Source organism: Hypanus sabinus, chromosome 11 (genome assembly GCF_030144855.1).
Source record: "Hypanus sabinus isolate sHypSab1 chromosome 11, sHypSab1.hap1, whole genome shotgun sequence".
NCBI lineage: Eukaryota > Metazoa > Chordata > Chondrichthyes > Myliobatiformes > Dasyatidae > Hypanus > Hypanus sabinus.
The window spans coordinates 61,869,788-61,888,804 of record NC_082716.1 but is presented as its reverse complement, the minus strand read 5'-3'; positions in this window follow the sequence as shown (position 1 = coordinate 61,888,804).

The following is a 19,017-nucleotide window of genomic DNA, read 5'->3' as shown; positions in this document are numbered from 1 at the left end:
TAAAAAGAAAATCGCACAAAACTAATACGGTACTAATACGGCAATTCCACTTGGCCAGTGAGGAACTTTGCAAGCCACGCTATCCAGCATCGAGTTCTTGTGAAAATCTTTCCTCACCATGCCTGGCACCTCTGGGGGAACTTGATTCCAATGCCCTACCAGCTCCGGCAGCAGAAAGCAAAATGGTCTCCTTGCTATCCCTCACGTGCGTAATGACATCACCATCTCCACTTAAGGGCACAGACACCTATTCTAGCATTACCCAGATGAATTCCTAAGTACACTTTTTACGATACTGAATAGCATTCGATAGTCACCCGGTTACATTCTCCCCTGTCTTCAAGTAATTGCCCTCTATTACTCACTCACTACAAGGGTACTTTTAACTTCCTTAACTGCTTCTCTAAAGGAAATGAACTAAGACTAGCCAGTATCTCAGACACTGCTGCTGGACTTATGGAGGCCTCAGCAAAGACTGACCTTGGTTCGCGATGTGAGTTGGGGTGCTGTCCAGCACTTATTCGCTTACTCCTGCAGGGTGCTGCCCCAGGAGGGCTACCGACCTCCGCCCCTGCGTTAGCAGTTGGTGGCTCCCCAGTCTCAGTCCCAGGAGGTGTCACGTTTTCGGAAGATATGATGTCTAGGCTAGGGTCAAGGCTATCCTTGAGATTCAATGGGAATCAAGGGGGAACTGCTTTACTGGATAAGGTGATTCCTAGAGCAAGCAAACCTGGTCATGGTCTTCAATAATCAGACCTGGGAAACTGCTTCAGTAAAGAAGCTGGGGCTTCCAAAACAGTGGAAAGCTAGAAATGTTATACCCAAGTTCAATAAAAGATAAGCAAAGCAAATGTAGACGATCAGTGACGAAGACAAACTGAAAATTACAATGTGTGGGGAAACAAGGGAAAAGAATAGAAGAATCACTTTTAACTGCGTGCTGGTGAAAAGTCAACAAACCAGAGATAGTAATAAAAGGAACTGATGCAACATGGCTGAATAGTTAATAGGTAAAAAACAGAGTCATTGCAGAAGAATTCATAGAATAGAGAAGTCTACAGAGGATCTCTCCAGGGGTAAGTACAAAGATTAATGCTTTCCTTTATAAATAGTCATGCTATTGAGTTGTGCATATGGACAAGACAAAACTTGCAGGCATAATAGTAAGCCATGAGGCAATATTGACAGATTGATGGAATGGGCACCTAGATGGCAGATGAAATTTCATGTTGAGGAATGTTACACTTTATGGAAAGTATGAGAAGAGGTAGCGCAAATTCTTCTCATTCCACTAGAGGTAGTGGAACAGTGCAATTAGAACAGGATTGTTGTGATGGGAGATTTTAATTTTGATTATTGATTCCTAGAACAAGGGGTTTAGATGGGGTGGAGTTGGTTAGGTGTGTTCAGGAAGGTTTCCTGACACAATATGTTGATGAGCCTACAGGAGGAGAGGCTGTACTTGATCTGGTATTGGTAAATGAACCTGGTCAGGTGTCAGGTCTCTCGGTGGGAGAGCATTTTGGAGATAGTGATCACAATTCTATCTCCTTTACCATTGCATTGGAGACTGTTAGGAACAGACAAGTTAGGAAAGTGTTTAATTGGACTAGGGGAAATATGAAGTTATCAGGCAGGAACTTGGAAACAAATTGGGAACAGGTGTTCTCAGAGAAATGTACGGCAAAAATGTGGCAAATGTTCAGGGGATATTTGCATGGAGTTCTGCATAAGTGAGTTCCAATGAGACAGGGAGAGGATGGTAGGGTGCAGGTGCCATGATGTACAAAGGCTGATGAAAATCTAGTCAAGGAGAAAAGAAAAGCTTATGAACGGTTCAAAAAACTAGGTAATAATATAGATCTAGAAGATTATAAGGCTAGCAGGAAGGAGCTTAAGAATGAAATTAGGAGAGCCAGAAGAGGACATGAGAAAGCCTTGGTGAGCAGGATTAAGGAAAATCCCAAGGCATTCTACAAGTATGTGAAGAGCAAGAGGATAAGGTGTGAGAGAATAGGACCAATCAAGTGTGAGAGTGGAAAAGTGTGTATGGAACTGGATGAGATTGCAGAGGTATTTAATGAATACTTAGCTTCAGTATTCGCTATGGAAAAGGACCTTGGTGATTGTAGGGATGACATACAGTGGATTGAAAAGCTTGAGCATATAGACATTAAGAAAGAGGATGTGCTGGAGCTTTTGGAAAGCATCAAGTTAGATAAGTCACTGGGACTGAACGAGATGTACCCCAGGCTACTGTAGGAGGCGAGGGAGGAGATTGCTGAGTCTCTGGATGTTGCCTGGATTGAGGAGCATGCTTTATGAGAATAGGTTGAATGAACTTGGCCTTTTCTCCTTGGAATGATGGAGGATGAGAGGTGACTGATAGAGGTATGTAAGATGATGAGAGGCATTGATCATGTGGATAGTCGGAGATATTTTCCCAGGGCTGAAATGGTTAACACGAGAGGGCACAGTTTTAAGGTGCTGAACAAAGTGATACCCCAATTCACGACGGGTCTTACCAATGTAGAAGAGGCTATGTCGGGAGCACTGGACGCAATAGACGACCACAGTAGATTTGCATCAGAAGTGTTGCCTCACCTGGTAGGGTTGCTTGCGGCCCTGAATGGAGGTGAGGGAGGAGGTGAATGGGCAGGTGTAGCTCAGGGAGAAGTGCTGGGAGAGAGATTAGTGGGGAGGGATGAATGGAGAAGAGAATCATGGAGGAAGCAATCCCTACAGAAAGTGCAGAGAGTGGGGCAGGTAGAGGTATCTTTAGTGGTAGGATCCCTTTGGAGATGGCAGAAGCTGCAGAGGATAATGTCTTCGAGGTGGAGACTGATGGGTTAGTAGGTAAGGACAAGAGGAACTCTATCACTGTCAAGATAATGGGAAAATGGGGTGAACACAGATGTATGGGAAATGGAGGAGCTGTGGATGAATGTTTGGGGGGAGGGTCAAGTATGTGCCTAGTTTGTTGAATGTGTCAGGAAGTGGTTAAAAGTACTTACAGTGTCCTACTCTTTATAAATTGAGACAGGGAGTATAAGAGCAAAAAAGTCAGGATGATATTCTTTCTAAAATACTGGTTTTGGTTACATTGTGGTCAGTTCTGGGGACACACTTTAGGAAAGATGTGAAGGCTTTGCAAAATGGTTCAAAGGATGAGGAATAGATTGTAGAAGTTAGGGTTATTTTCCTTGGGGCTCATGAGGGTACTAAGAGATTTGATTAAGGTAGTAAAAGGTATTAGTAGAAGTGGATGGAGGAGAGAAAGAGGGAAACTGTTTCCATTAATGAAGGGTCAAGTGTTGGGGGCATATAGAATGAAAATGGCTGACATGTTCAGATTTACTTCAGTAGTAACATTTCAGGAATTAACCTTGCTTTTGAAATTCAGATGACAATTAGGAAAATGGTAAAAGATTAAACTCATCCTCCTTTATTGTCTCAGAGAATGAGAAGCTTTCAAAGTAAAATGAATGTGGTTTTGAACTAAAGATCAAAGTAGTAGCAGATCACAATGAGTAATGAATACATTACCATGACTTACCCTTGTCTACAACACACAATGGAATTTTAACTTCAGGCTCCACGTAGTGTGACCCTTTGCACTCGGTCACTTATCCAGAACTAATACCCTCATCAACAGGAATAATTCCAGGGAAACTTCACTGGAGTATGATTGTGGAATCTTTGAGTTCTAGCCTGCAGGAAATTGATTTGTTTTTTTTCCATGTGATTAACCACATCCAGTTTGTATTTTAAAATGAACAGTTTTAGATCTAGATTAAGTCACTTCCTGTTCAGTCAGGAAGTAGTAAATAGGAAAGTGCATTGGTTGGCAGAAGGCCAGAGGTTTATGTTAGAATTTAAAGAAGTTTTTGTCTAAAGCCATTCTGTTTTTCTTCCCCAGCAGAAGCATTATTTGTAAGATGATGTTGATATTTAGAAGTTTAGAAGTTTAGATATTTAGAAGTTAATCTAAAGTATCAATAAGATTTTGCCAAAATACAATATTATTAGACACTAACCTAGATGCTAATGGTTTACACATACTATTTACTTGTCCTACTTGTTGGAATCATATTATATTGACCTGCAGGAAAACTAACTAAATTCTTATACCTGAATATATTTACCTGTGTGAATGGAACAATGTGGTAATTGATTTGTTCTTTCTATGTGATTAAGCACATTCATTTTGAAGTGTATTTTGTTGTTTTTCAGTTTTATTCCTTATTCACTGTGTCATGCCATTGAGTCTACAATAAAACCAAGAGGCCTGGTGGTAATATCCTGACTCTCATGTCGTTTTCGAATGAAGTTTGGCTGACTGTCTAGTTGATGTTACAACACCTCCACAAGGACATTACACTTTGTTATTGGGAATATTTGAGGAAGGGAATCATGGCATATGTTTCCAATGTGAGAAGGTGAAGTTGACATAGAACAAAATATGATCTTGTTGAGTGATGAAACAGACTTATTTCTACTGTTGCTTACTTTTAGGTTCTTAACAAAATGCCTTAACAAAATTCTTAATAGAATGATTGCCCATTTTCACAACCAAATGTGTTCACAGCCATTGTAAAAGATCTTGTCACTTAACTCAACAAAAAGTGATTAGCAAAAATCATCTCCTCCCAAAAAATTTATACATAGTTGTTGAGCATAAGGCACATCTATCGTGTTTCAACTGTTACGAACCCTGTAACTGGGTATCTTACCAGCAAAGATAGGAGTATCCGTTGAAGTCTGATGGTACTATTTTTAACAGTATTTATTAGTAAAAGTACACAAAAATAATATCAATGCAAATATACAGATAATATACATCATCAATACTAAACCTAAAAGTGCGGGTATAATAATAATCAATAAGAAATAAGGTCTATAGTTGTCTAGGGGATAATGAATTGTCCGATGGAAATATAAAGTTCAGTTCAGTTCATGCAGGCTGAGGTAGTTGTTGATTACTGTGTTGCAATTGTTGGAGAAAGAGAGAGAGAGAAAAAAAAAGCAGTAACAGCTATTAACTTGCTGGCTTTCCTTTTACGATCTTGATCCTTCGATGCGTTGTTGTTGTGGCCATTCACGTATGACCCCTTCATGTCCTTTAGCTAGACCGTTCCATGGAGGACTCGTCACCCAGGCAAGGGTGGACACACACACAAGCCCCCACCGGTCTCGTAGCGTCTCTCCTGGTGCGTCTGAGGGGTGTTCCCCAGACCCTACTTTTATCCCCACTCATGGGTTCTCAGATGTCATTCAGGTTGGGATGATGCAATCCCTCAACCAGACCACTCTGGTTGCCCCCTGAGGGGTTTCAATGAATAGAACAGTACTCAATACACGATTCCTTCCCCAAGAGACAATAGCAGTAATCTCTCTCTTTGTCAATAGGAGACATTTCACCTTTGTGTATCCCTGCATTGTCTCTCTCTCATTACTGACATGCTGTGTATCTCTCATTTCCCGGGTATCAGACCCAAAATAATAGCAATTTTGCGATTCTCAAAAAGGGGGGGGGGGCAACTTTGCACCCTTCTGCCCATCAGAGTTGCTCCTCATTTGTAACACAGCTATGAGACAAAAATAAACAAAATTCTAGCTACCTATGGTTGACTTTTAAGTCACATAACTTTATATAAAATAATCCTGTTATCTTGAAATTTTCTTCTGTTACTGGTCCATACACAATAAGTGCAACTTTTTTTTATCATTTTAAAGTAGCAATTCCAAAGTGCCACCTTAAATACATTTCAGACAGTATATAATAAAGTATTTTTTTGCTGGTGGGGGGAGGGGGATCGTTGCTTGCTGCCACTTATGCACAAGAGGGGGGAACTGGGAGGACCCTTTGGGGTCCTCATGTTTAAATGTCATTCTTTCTTTGGGTTTCTCTGTACTCTGTTTTAGTGGATGTTTGTGAAGAAAAAGCATTTCAAGATGTATATTGTATACATTTCCATGACATTAACTTTGACCTTTGAACCTTGAACCTAAATACCAGGGACCAATGAATGCCAGATGTTTTTATTTCTTTTCTACTTCCTGAACTGGTGTCTGCTCCTGTTCTCTGCAAATACAGTTCATGTGAATGCATGCAAGTACTCACAGATGCAAATCGTTACCACATTGCTATCTTCTTCCTTAAGGGAATATTATCGCAGCACACCCTAGTCATTATATCCAACACCAATGAGGAACGGTTGGCTTTAGTTTCTCATGGGTGTTACATACAGTCAGTAATGACGCATGCAGTAGAAACTCAATACCTCCAAGTCAATGTGGTTGAATAAGAAATAATCAGTCACAAGGAGAACATCTGTTTTGTAAATCAATTACTATCTTAGTGTAAAGGCTTAAAACGAGTGTAAGCATGCAAGCAGAATGAAGGATAAGACAGTGAAGCCAGGACAAACAAAGATCCAGGTCTCATTACAGTATTGGCTCAAAGAATGAATGAATTTTAAACATGAAAACCCCAAAGAAACCCCCAGTTCCCCCCTCCTGCGCCTAAGCAGCGGTGAGCAACAAACCGCCCTCACCACTGGCAAAGCAGAAAGCGCATTGATACCATCACCGAGCCCAAGTGTATGCTAAGCAATAGCAAAGGCACGGACAAAAGTTACTCCAAAGGCTTCACATTTCATCCGAAATTCGACAAACCAAAGGTTCCCTCTCTCCCAGGCAAGGGAGAGGGAGGTGTCCCCCAGTTTCACAGCGAGCGGGAGACATAACACCAACCCACTGGTTTACGATGTTGAAAGTCCATTTCATCGCTTTTTTCGAGCTCTGTGTCCGAAGATCGCAAAGACCTCGGGTCTTCGGGCCCACAGCGAAAGATTTTCCAGCCTCCTCGCTGACACACGAGTCTCCTGCCATGACACTGACCCTCGATCCACCCGTCTCCAGAGCCCCGAGATCTCAGGCTTCTGAACATGATCGAGATTCTCAGGCCAAACCCTTGGCATGTCGAATAATGGCCAGTCATGGAACCCATTCCCGCAAAGACCTGAAGCCTGCAGTTAACTCCAGGTCAGGGTCTTCAAAAGAACCTTGAAAGGGAGAAACAGAGATATTAAAGATGGAAATAGAACTGTTTCCGAAGATGCAAGCAAAGGAGTCGCCGTTAGGTGCCATTATCTCTCCTAAGCTCCGCCGAGGAGATTTACAAGGATGTTGCCTGGATTGGAGTGTCCCTTATGAGAATAGGTTGAGTGAACTTGACCTTTTCTCCTAAGAGCGATGGAGGATGAGAGGTGACCTGATTGAGGTACTTTATATAAGATGATGAGGAGCATGGACTGTGGATAGTCAGAGGCTTTATCCCAGGGCTGAAAAGCTAACACAAGGAGGCATTGTTTTAAGGTGCTTGGAAGTAGGTACAAGGGGGATGTCAGGGGAAAGTTTTTCACACACAGAGTGTGGAATGCACTGCCAGCGACGGTGGTAGAGGCAGATACAAGAGAGACTCTTAGACAGGTATGTGGAGCTTAGAAAAATAAAGGGCTACATGGTAGGGTCATTCTAGGCAGTTTCTAGAGTAGGTTACATGGTCGGCTCAAAATGATGAGCTGAAGAGCTTGTAATACGCTGAAGATTTCTATGTTCTCAGACAGGTGATCTGAGCTGTTATCAATGCTCTTTAGAGATTGTGATCGCATTACCAGGGCCTGTGACATGCACCACCTGCTCATACGACAGTCCACCTCTTTCTCCCAGGCTACAGTTTGCCCAAGGGTGACCTGCAGGCTAACGGAGGGAAGAAGTGTCACCCACCTCCTTTGATAGCAAAGTATCTCCACCCTGTCAACCAAACTCTATACATTAAGGAAACATTTAATCAGGTGTGATAACCAGGGCAGCATAGTAGCACAGTGGTTAGCACAGTGCTTTATAGTTCCAGTGACACAGGTTTAGTTCCCTCCCCTGCCTGTAAGGAGTTTGTACATTCTGCCTATGACCACTTGGGTTTCTTCCAGGTGCCCCCTTTACCTCCCAAAGATGTTCCAATTGGTAGGTTAATTGGTCATTGTAAATTGCCCCATGATTAGACCAGGATTTAATCAGGGGTGTACTGGGTGGGGTGGAGCAAAGAGCTGGAGGGCCAATTCTGTGCAGTATCCCAGTAAATTAATAAGTAAATAGATCCAGGTGTTCTGGTCAATCCAGAGTCAATGGGCAATAAAGAAAATCCCCATCACTGGATCACAGCTGACAGAAACACAATCCCCATCACTGGATCAAACTGACACAAACACAATCCCCATCACTGGACCACAGCTGACACAAACACAATCCCCATCACTGGATCACAGCTGGCACAAACACAATCCACATCACTGGATCACAGCTGACACAAACACAATCCCCATCACTGGATCACAGCTGACACAAACACAATCCCCATCACTGGATCACAGCTGACAGAAACACAATCCCCATCACTGGATCACAGCTGACACAAACACAATCCCCATCACTGGATCACAGCTGACACAAACTCAATACTCATCACTGGATCACAGCTGTCACAAACACAATACTCATCACTGGATCACAGCTGTCACAAACACAATTCCCATCACTGGATCACAGCCGACACAAACACAATCCCCATCACTGGATCACAGCTGACACAAACTCAATACTCATCACTGGATCACAGCCGACACAAACACAATCCCCATCACTGGATCACAGCCGACACAAACACAATCCCCATCACTGGATCACAGCTGACAGAAACACAATCCCCATCACTGGATCACAGCCGACACAAACAGAATCCCCATCACTGGATCACAGCCGACACAAACACAATCCCCATCACTGGATCACAGCTGACACAAACACAATCCCCATCACTGGATCACAGCTGACACAAACTCAATACTCATCACTGGATCACAGCTGTCACAAACACAATCCCCATCACTGGATCACAGCTGACAGAAACACAATCCCCATCACTGGATCACAGCTGACACAAACACAATCCCCATCACTGGATCACAGCCGACACAAACACAATCCCCATCACTGGATCACAGCTGACACAAACTCAATACTCATCACTGGATCACAGCCGACACAAACACAATCCCCATCACTGGATCACAGCCGACACAAACACAATCCCCATCACTGGATCAAACTGACACAAACACAATCCCCATCACTGGATCACAGCCGACACAAACACAATCCCCATCACTGGATCACAGCTGACACAAACTCAATACTCATCACTGGATCACAGCCGACACAAACACAATCCCCATCACTGGATCACAGCTGACACAAACTCAATACTCATCACTGGATCAAACTAACACAAACACAATCCCCATCACTGGATCACAGCTGACACAAACTCAATACTCATCACTGGATCACAGCTGACACAAACACAATCCCCATCACTGGATCACAGCTGGCACAAACTCAATACATCACTGGATCAAACTAACACAAACACAATCCCCATCACTGGATCACAGCTGACACAAACACAATCCCCATCACTGGATCACAGCTGACACAAACACAATCCCTATCTCTGGATCACAGCTGACACAAACATAATCCCCATCACTGGATCACAGCTGACACAAACACAATCCCCATCACTGGATCACAGCTGACACAAACATAATCCCCATCACTGGATCACAGCTGACACAAACTCAATACTCATCACTGGATCACTGCTGACACAAACACAATCCCCATCACTGGATCACAGCCGACACAAACACAATCCCCATCACTGGATCACAGCTGGCACAAACTCAATACATCACTGGATCAAACTAACACAAACACAATCCCCATCACTGGATCACAGCTGACACAAACTCAATACTCATCACTGGATCACTGCTGACACAAACACAATCCCCATCACTGGATCACAGCCGACAGAAACACAATCCCCATCACTGGATCACAGCCGACACAAACACAATCCCCATCACTGGATCACAGCTGACACAAACACAATCCCCATCACTGGATCACAGCCGACACAAACTCAATACTCATCACTGGATCACTGCTGACACAAACACAATCCCCATCACTGGATCACAGCTGACACAAACTCAATCCCCATCACTGGATCACAGCTGACAGAAACACAATCCCCATCACTGGATCACAGCTGACAGAAACACAATCCCCATCACTGGATCACAGCTGACACAAACACAATCCCCATCACTGGATCAAACTGACACAAACACAATCCTCATCACTGGATCACAGCTGACACAAACACAATCCCCATCACTGGATCACAGCCGACAGAAACACAATCCCCATCACTGGATCACAGCTGACACAAACTCAATACTCATCACTGGATCAAACTAACACAAACTCAATACTCATCACTGGATCAAACTAACACAAACACAATCCCCATCACTGGATCACAGCTGACACAAACTCAATACTCATCACTGGATCAAACTAACACAAACACAATCCCCATCACTGGATCACAGCTGACACAAACACAATCCCCATCACTGGATCAAACTAACACAAACTCAATACTCATCACTGGATCACAGCTGACACAAACAGAATCCCCATCACTGGATCAAACTGACACAAACACAATCCCCATCACTGGTTCAAACTGACAGAAACACAATCCCCATCTCTGGATCACAGCTGACACAAACTCAATACTCATCACTGGATCACAGCTGACACAAACTCAATACTCATCACTGGATCAAACTGACACAATCCCCATCACTGGATCAAACTGACACAAACACAATCCCCATCTCTGGATCACAGCTGACACAAACTCAATACTCATCACTGGATCAAACTGACACAATCCCCATCACTGGATCACAGCTGACACAAACTCAATACTCATCACTGGATCACAGCTGACAGAAACACAATCCCCATCACTGGATCACAGCTGACACAAACACAATCCCCATCACTGGATCAAACTGACACAAACACAATCCTCATCACTGGATCACAGCTGACACAAACACAATCCCCATCACTGGATCACAGCCGACAGAAACACAATCCCCATCACTGGATCACAGCTGACACAAACTCAATACTCATCACTGGATCAAACTAACACAAACTCAATACTCATCACTGGATCACAGCTGGCACAAACATAATCCCCATCACTGGATCACAGCTGACACAAACACAATCCCCATCACTGGATCAAACTAACACAAACTCAATACTCATCACTGGATCACAGCTGACACAAACAGAATCCCCATCACTGGATCAAACTGACACAAACACAATCCCCATCACTGGTTCAAACTGACAGAAACACAATCCCCATCTCTGGATCACAGCTGACACAAACTCAATACTCATCACTGGATCACAGCTGACACAAACTCAATACTCATCACTGGATCAAACTGACACAATCCCCATCACTGGATCACAGCTGACAGAAACACAATCCCCTTCACTGGATCAAACTGACACAAACACAATCCCCATCTCTGGATCACAGCTGACACAAACTCAATACTCATCACTGGATCAAACTGACACAATCCCCATCACTGGATCACAGCTGACACAAACTCAATACTCATCACTGGATCACAGCTGACACAAACTCAATACTCATCACTGGATCACAGCGGACACACAGAAAGATTGTTGTGGTTATCATTGACCAAAGATATTACTGTAGTGTTAGTGTCCTGGATCCAACCATCTTAGCTTATCTCTAACTTAAGGCCAAAAGTGAGATTATTTGGCAATGTTTACACAAATGCTTAGTTTATAAAAACCCTGAATATTAAGGCTTCTGAAGGAAAGTGAATCTGTCATTACCTCAGACACTCTGTGTCTCTCCTAAGTGAAGTGGGGGTGTGGGAAGGGAGAGGGAAGGGAAGTGAGTTAATGGGGCAAAATCCAGAGCACTGGAGGACCTCAGTGTGTCAAATAGCATCTGTGAAGGCAAAAGGGTAGGCAAGATTTCATGTCGAGACACTGTATCAGGACTGAGAATGTAGAAAGTGTAGAGAGGGGAGAGGGAGAGGCAAGGCAGGGGCTGTCAGTGTCAGGCAAAACCAGGTGAGGAGGGAGGTGATGGGCTAATGGAGCCAGGTGGGGGAGGCGAGAGTCAGGAGATGGTAGGCAGGGACAGATAAGAAAGGGAAAAATGGAAAAACAAGCAAGTTGATGCAAAAGGAAAAGTAGAATGTGTAGATTGATGTTCAGTGATCAGCATGGAGAACAGTGAGCCAAAGAGTCTAGTTCTCTGCTCTATGATTCAAGGATTAACTGAAGGGTAACTATGGATCTTCCGCTACCTCACCTATAGCTAATGATGTTAGGGCATATTCTAGACTTAGGGTATATAGCAAATATTAATTGTTGGACGTGAACGTGGATTGTAGAATAAATTTGAAATGCGGCCCTGAACAACATTTTTCCCAAAGCTGTAAACTGGAGCTGATTGCAAGCCAGACAACGCTGATTAACATTCATTTTCAGTGTCTGGAGTATGGGTGCAAAGAAGGCAGTGTGTGAAGAGTGTATGTAATTCAAAGGAAGCATTGTGATGATAATGATGGCTGGTTCTTCACTTATGAAGATCAGGAGGGAAGAAGAGTCTTCACGAGCGACGGCACGATCGTTGGTGACTGTAGAGGTCAATTCTGGATCTGTAAACTCTGTAGCAGTAGGGACATGGGAACAGCTGGGATGTGGGTGCTTCGGTAGTAGGACCCTTTCTGTGTCTCCTCTTCTCTTCAACAGTCGGTCTCCTGGATTCCTCAAATTCTTGGCTGCACTGCGGATGTGTTCTCCAGCGGTCTCAATCACAAGCCAGCTGCTGCCACTTGTTGACCTCGGTATTTGCCTGAGAGAGCTGATGCTTAAGTTAGTCTTTGTAACTCTTGTGCAGGACACCACGATCTCTCTTGCTCTGAGAGAGTTCTCCGTAAAGTACTGCTTTTGGTAATCTGGAGTTGTCCATGCGAGACACGTGGCCTCACCAGCAGAGCTGCCTGACCAGCAAAGTGGATTCAATGCTTGCAAGTTGAGCCTTCTGCAGGACTCGTTGTTGGAGACATGACCTCGCCAGCTGATTCCCATGATCCACATGCGGAGGCAATGCTGATGGAAGCGTTCGAGCAACTGGATTTGCTTGTGGTACAAGACCCAGACTTCGGAGGCCATAGAGCATTGTTGTGATGATGACAGCCCTGTATACCTGGACTTTTGTGAACAGATGCAGCTGGTTGTTGTTCCACACACATTTCTGGAGGTGCCCGAACGCTCTGCTGGCTCTGGCAAATCGATTGTCAACGTCCCTTACCACCGTAGTGTCATTGGAGATGACACTGCTCAGGTAAGTGAACTGCTCAACTGTGGTCATCAATGGCGATCCGAGGTGTACACGCCATGAGGGGGCTTCCGACGGAGGATCATTGTTTTCTTCAGACCGACCGATAACCTGAGAGCCCTACAGTCTTGGCAAACTGAGTGACTGCAGCCTGTAGCATGTAATCTGTCTGTGTGAGAAGAGCACAGTCATCCGCATATAGCGGCTCAAGATTGGCTCGTGTGGTTTTTGTTCAGGCAAGAAGGCGGCGAAGGTTGAGGATAGATAGGTCAGTGCAGAACTGAATGTAGATGCTCTCTGAGGTGGTCTCTTTCACTTCCTGTAGAAAAAGATGGCAAAGAGCATTGGTCCCAAACCACAGCCTTGTCTGAAGCTGGTATTGATACAGAATGGGTCAGACCGGTTACAGTTGTGTTTAACCTGACCACTTTGGCCTTCATGGAGCTGCTGCAGGATGGTGAAGAATTTAAGGGGACAGCCAAGCTTCGAATGAATCTTCCAGAGACCATTCTGGCCGACTGAAACCAAGGCCTTGGTCAGGTCAATGAATGTCACGTCCAGTCCCATGTTCTGTTCATGACACCTCTCCTGTGTCTGGTGTAGGGCGAAGATCCTATCAGATGTACCTCTGTTCATTCTGAATTTGCACTGACACTGTGAGAGGTTGCCTTCAGCAATGGTAACGATAATTCTGTCCAAGGGAATTCTGGTGAGGATCTTCCCAGTGATGGACAGCAGGGTAATGCCTCTGTAGTTTGAACAATCCAATCTCTCTCCCCTTTGTTTTTGTACTGGGAGACAATTACAAAGTGAAATAGGTCATTTGGGACTGAACCTTTCTCCCAACAGAGTGTGAACAGGTTTGTGAGTTCGCTCAGGAGAATGTCTCCGCCCATTTTGTATGCTTCTGCTGGGTACCTATTAGCGCCTGGGACTTGATGGCATTTCAGCTTGGAAAACGTGGTTTTGGCCTCGTCAGAGTTGGCAGGTCATCAGCTTAAGCCTAGCATCATGCCGGGTGATCACTTCAATGAATGTTTCTCATATGACAATTATCCCCAAAAAGGCTCTCATTGTGCTCTGTCCATCAGGTGAGTTTGAACCTGACAAGTCGGACCATACACCATGTGTAGCAATTCATAGAAGGCTCGGGTTTTGCCAATTTCTGCATAGTGCTGCATTTATTCTGCTTGGGCAGTCTGCCAATCATTTTGTATCTGTCTCAGTTTGGCTTGGAAGGTGCTGCGTATAGCTCTGTATTCTGCCTTGGCTGCTTGGTCATCGGGTCTGGACAGCACCATTTGATGGGAGGTGCGTTTCTTCTGGAGCATCATTGTAGGTACATCGTAACTATAGAATTATCCTGTTATTATCTCTGATCTCTGATAAAAATGTCATGTAATAGTGAATCGAGTGGCCTCTTCCTCCAACCATGTCTCAATGTGATTCCTGCTGCTTGTTTTTGTTGAACAAAATACTTCTATATCCACTAACTTCAGTGTCTCTCCAGTGACTTTGCCCATGTTACAACATTTCTGGATTCAGCTCTTCCGGGATACGTTGATGATCCATTGTGTAGCCAGCCATCTCGGCAGTCTAGGTGGGTGAGTATTTTAAAAACAGCATTCACACTTGTTTCTGTTCCGGTTGGTAACCACTGAATTACTAGGGATCACAAACACACAGAGAGCTGAACCAGTGGATATAAAAGTAGTGTGGTATGTGTGAGTGTATGTGCATTTATATAGGACACTAGACATTTTTGTGTTAATTTGTTGAGACAGGGTCACTAGTTGCGAAGGTTACTGACCATTTGGGACACAAGTGGAGTGCATGTATACTCATTTGGAGAATTGTATAGTAGCAGATACACTTATTATTTTGTTTGTGTGTTTTAAGAATAACCTCAGTGTAACAGTTTTAAATACAAAGGAATACAACAGGCATTATGAGTTCAGACACACTTAAATGGTAGATGTCAGAGTATATACTCTGTGGTTTTAAGTGTGTACTGTTTAACTTTTATCCATCATTTATATTTTGTGTGGTGTGGGAATTAGTGTGGAGATATTTGAGAGAGAGCTTATACCCAGGTATATCTGTCAGGACGGCACTGATTGAGGTCAAGCAATGTCAGGTCAAGAACCCTGAGGACCGGAGCCAGTCTTTGACTTTGATTATGATCGTCCTTAAGCCCCTCACCCCCTGGGGAGAAGCAGAGCACTTTCTCAGAGTTAAGTTCACCTGCAGGAATGCAGAACTCTGGCACAAGCTCGAGGAAATGATTGAAATTCATCAGACACATCCCAAAGATTTGCATGTGTTGGTAAAGGGAAATGCCCGAGGAATATGTGGGACAGTATGGGCCAGGAAGTACAGGATGGTACATGGACAACTACTGGGAGCTCCAGCAATGAAGGGGGAAGTGAGGCAGTGACTGGGGAATGAGGAGTATTCCGGGTTGGATAATCCAGGGAGGGATGAGCCAGTCTTCCTGAAAATGCCGAAGGAAGCCCTGATCTGAACCCACCAGGAATCTTACAATTTGGGTATAGCAGAGAGACCAGAGCAGGTGAAAGAGAAGTGGTAAAGCCAGTATAGTGAGTGTACGGTGGCTGCTGTAATGTTCCAGAGAACTTGTATTGTGTGCCAGCAGCCGGGACACGAAGCAAGGAACTGCTGGAATAGAAGTGGGAAGGTAAAGGAGGTGATTTGCTTCAGCTGTGACTTCTCGGGCCATGGTCAGAGGCAGTGTCCCAAAAAGAGAGGAGAGTGTGAGAATCACTCAGCACAGCAGGCAGAATCCCAAGCGGAACCTTCTCTTTCGCATTTGACTGCTGACCAGATTATAGAGCTAGTGAGGCTGGACAAATGGCCGACGGCCCCCTCTGTGACCAGTGATGGTCATCCACAGATGTACACAAGAGGTCCAGCAACGTGGAATGTTAGTAGACACAGGGTCGTCAGCATCGATAACTGATCTACCCTTGCCCATGACTGGAGAGGCGATTTAAATTACCAGTGCAAGAGGTGTAACAGTGAGAGCAGGGAGAATCAGCCCCAGGTACTTGATACTGTGGGACTACAGCTTCCTGTAGGTTTCTTGGTGTGCCCAAACGTTGAAGGTACTATCCTGTGTAGGGCAGGTGCTATGATAGACTCAGGAAGAGGAGAATAACATGGACAAGACAGGGACAACGAATATGTGTGACCTGCAAAGCAGTTAACGTAGCCCACAGAATCAGTAGCTCCAAGCAGAGAGAGAGACGGTGATTTGTGGGTATCATGTCAGCAGGTCGTCGGGAGAGGGACAGACACAGTCAGGAGCTATTAGAAGCAGCACAGCTGTCTAAGGAGGCAGCAGTGACTGAAGTAAAGGCTCACCAGAAACAGGACAGGAAGGAGCAGAATGAGAGCAAGTGGACGGGACATCAGTGCGAGGAGGGCAGCGGAAGGACAGCAAGCAACAGAAATTACAAGTGTACAGGAAGAAACTACAACTGCCAATTTAGTAAGATTATGTAGAGATTTGAAGGACCACTGTAACCAGGGTAACACATTGAGGGATGGAGCAAAGCAGCAGCAACATATTGCTGATCAGAGAGAGCCAGAGGGAAAGAAGAAAGCCCTTGCACAGCCAGGTGACGAAGTCATGGTAAGGGTGCTGATTGAAATTTCCGGTTTCACTCCCAGTTACATAGAACTACAGGTGGTGCTCTGGATGAATGGCACTCGTGCTGATGTATAGTCCTGGGAAAGCAGCCAGTGGAAACACTGAACTCATGTTCAACCAGATGACTCACCTTCTTGTCACCCCCACGGGCAGAGCAAGGGATCGTTCCTGGTAACGGGGTCTTTGCAGAGAACCCAAGTGATAAACACCAGACGGCTGCATCAGACCTGACCACAGCTGATGGAGACAGACCCACAACAAGCACAGATGTTGAGGACACAGAGAGAGCGTGACAACAAGCCATGTGCAGAGTGTTGAGGTATAACAGTAGCTGTACCCTGTAATGAAGGCGGAGGGTGGATAATTGGTTGTATAGCTCAGAATAGAGCAAATCTTGGGGAAAATAGATGGGAAAGAGTCCGAGTTACTGCAGAGACATCAGGTTCCACAACTTTGATGGTGTGGCAGACTGAGAAAGAAAAGAAATTGCACACGGCATCTGAAGGCAATCATCCCAGCCTGAATAAAGAGTGAATACAAATGAGCTGGGCCCTTTCAGTGCATGGGCCAGCAACTGAATGGACAGTCCAGAAGCATGTGCCATCAGGTCATTCAAACAGAGACCACCCTCACCCCCTCCTGTACTTCAATGAGAGGGCCTGAGGACCTGATACACTTACCTTGCTGGTGCTCCTGACCAGACAGCAGCTGCAGAGCTTTAGGTATCAGGGAAAGAGGGGTGAAGACAGAGAATGTGATTAAAATGCAATAAACCAGCAGGGAAGGAGGCACCGGGCATATGAATGACGAAGCTGCATTTTAAAGACTGGAGATCAATCAGGGAGAATGATCTCTGCTTTGAGTCTTGTAGCCATTAGGGATGGTAGCACAGATGATGCACATAGGGATATGATAGGTAATTGGGGCAGGGATTCTGAGGTACAGGGCATATTTGCTGCCCTTTTTCATTCAATCCTCCCTAAAGTTTGGCCTCTCCCAGAACAAATTTACTTTTGTCCAGGATGGCTAGGAGGAGGGACTACAACTAAGACCCCAGTGAATTTTTTCCTCGGCTTCTCACAATGACCTGGTATGTACTTGGTCATGCCCCATGGAATGACTCACCTTTGTGCACTTACATCCATAAGCACTTCCTAAATTGGCATGCAAACATATTCCAAGATATAATTCCTCTCTTCCCTGAAATCCCTAGCATCTGTGAGCTTATCCTTAAAAAATGTAGATGAGTAATGTTCATCTAAGATCTTGCCCCTCTTCCATAGCTCCACACAGAGATGACCATAAGGAACGTTAAGGATAAGAGATTAGCCATGATGGAATGGTGGAGCAGACTCAATGGGCTGAATGGCCTTATTTTGCTCCTATGTCTTATGGTCTTATCATCTCTCCCTAGTTACCCTTTTGCTTTTAATATTCTTCTAAAATCTCTTAGAATTTGTCTTAACATATTTGTAAAGATACTCCTGTCAAAGCTATCTCATTTCTTCTTTTTACCCTCCTAACTTCCCTCTTAATGTCACCCATTATAGTCCCCATGGAATCTGCTTGATCCCATCTGCCTATTTTGTTGTATTTCTTCTTCTTTTTTCCTGACCAAAGCCTTAAAATTTTTTGTGAACTTAATCCTGCCAGCCTTTCCACTTACTCTGAAAAGAACATTCTGGCCCTGATCTCTTCTTGCCTCATTTTTAAAGGCTTCCCATTTGTCAGACGTCCCTTTACCTGCAATGATCTCTTCCCATCAACCTTTGTAAGTTCCCATCTGGCTCAGTGTGCACTGGCAATAACCGAATGCAGGTGTGGAGGAATGACAGGCTCTCGTGTGGAAAAGGAATCTAGAGTTTATTCAAAGGAATTCCAACAGAACCCCAGTGGTGCGACCGAGTAAGACTGTGAGACGAATCATTCTCAAACCTAGGACCCCACGATAAGT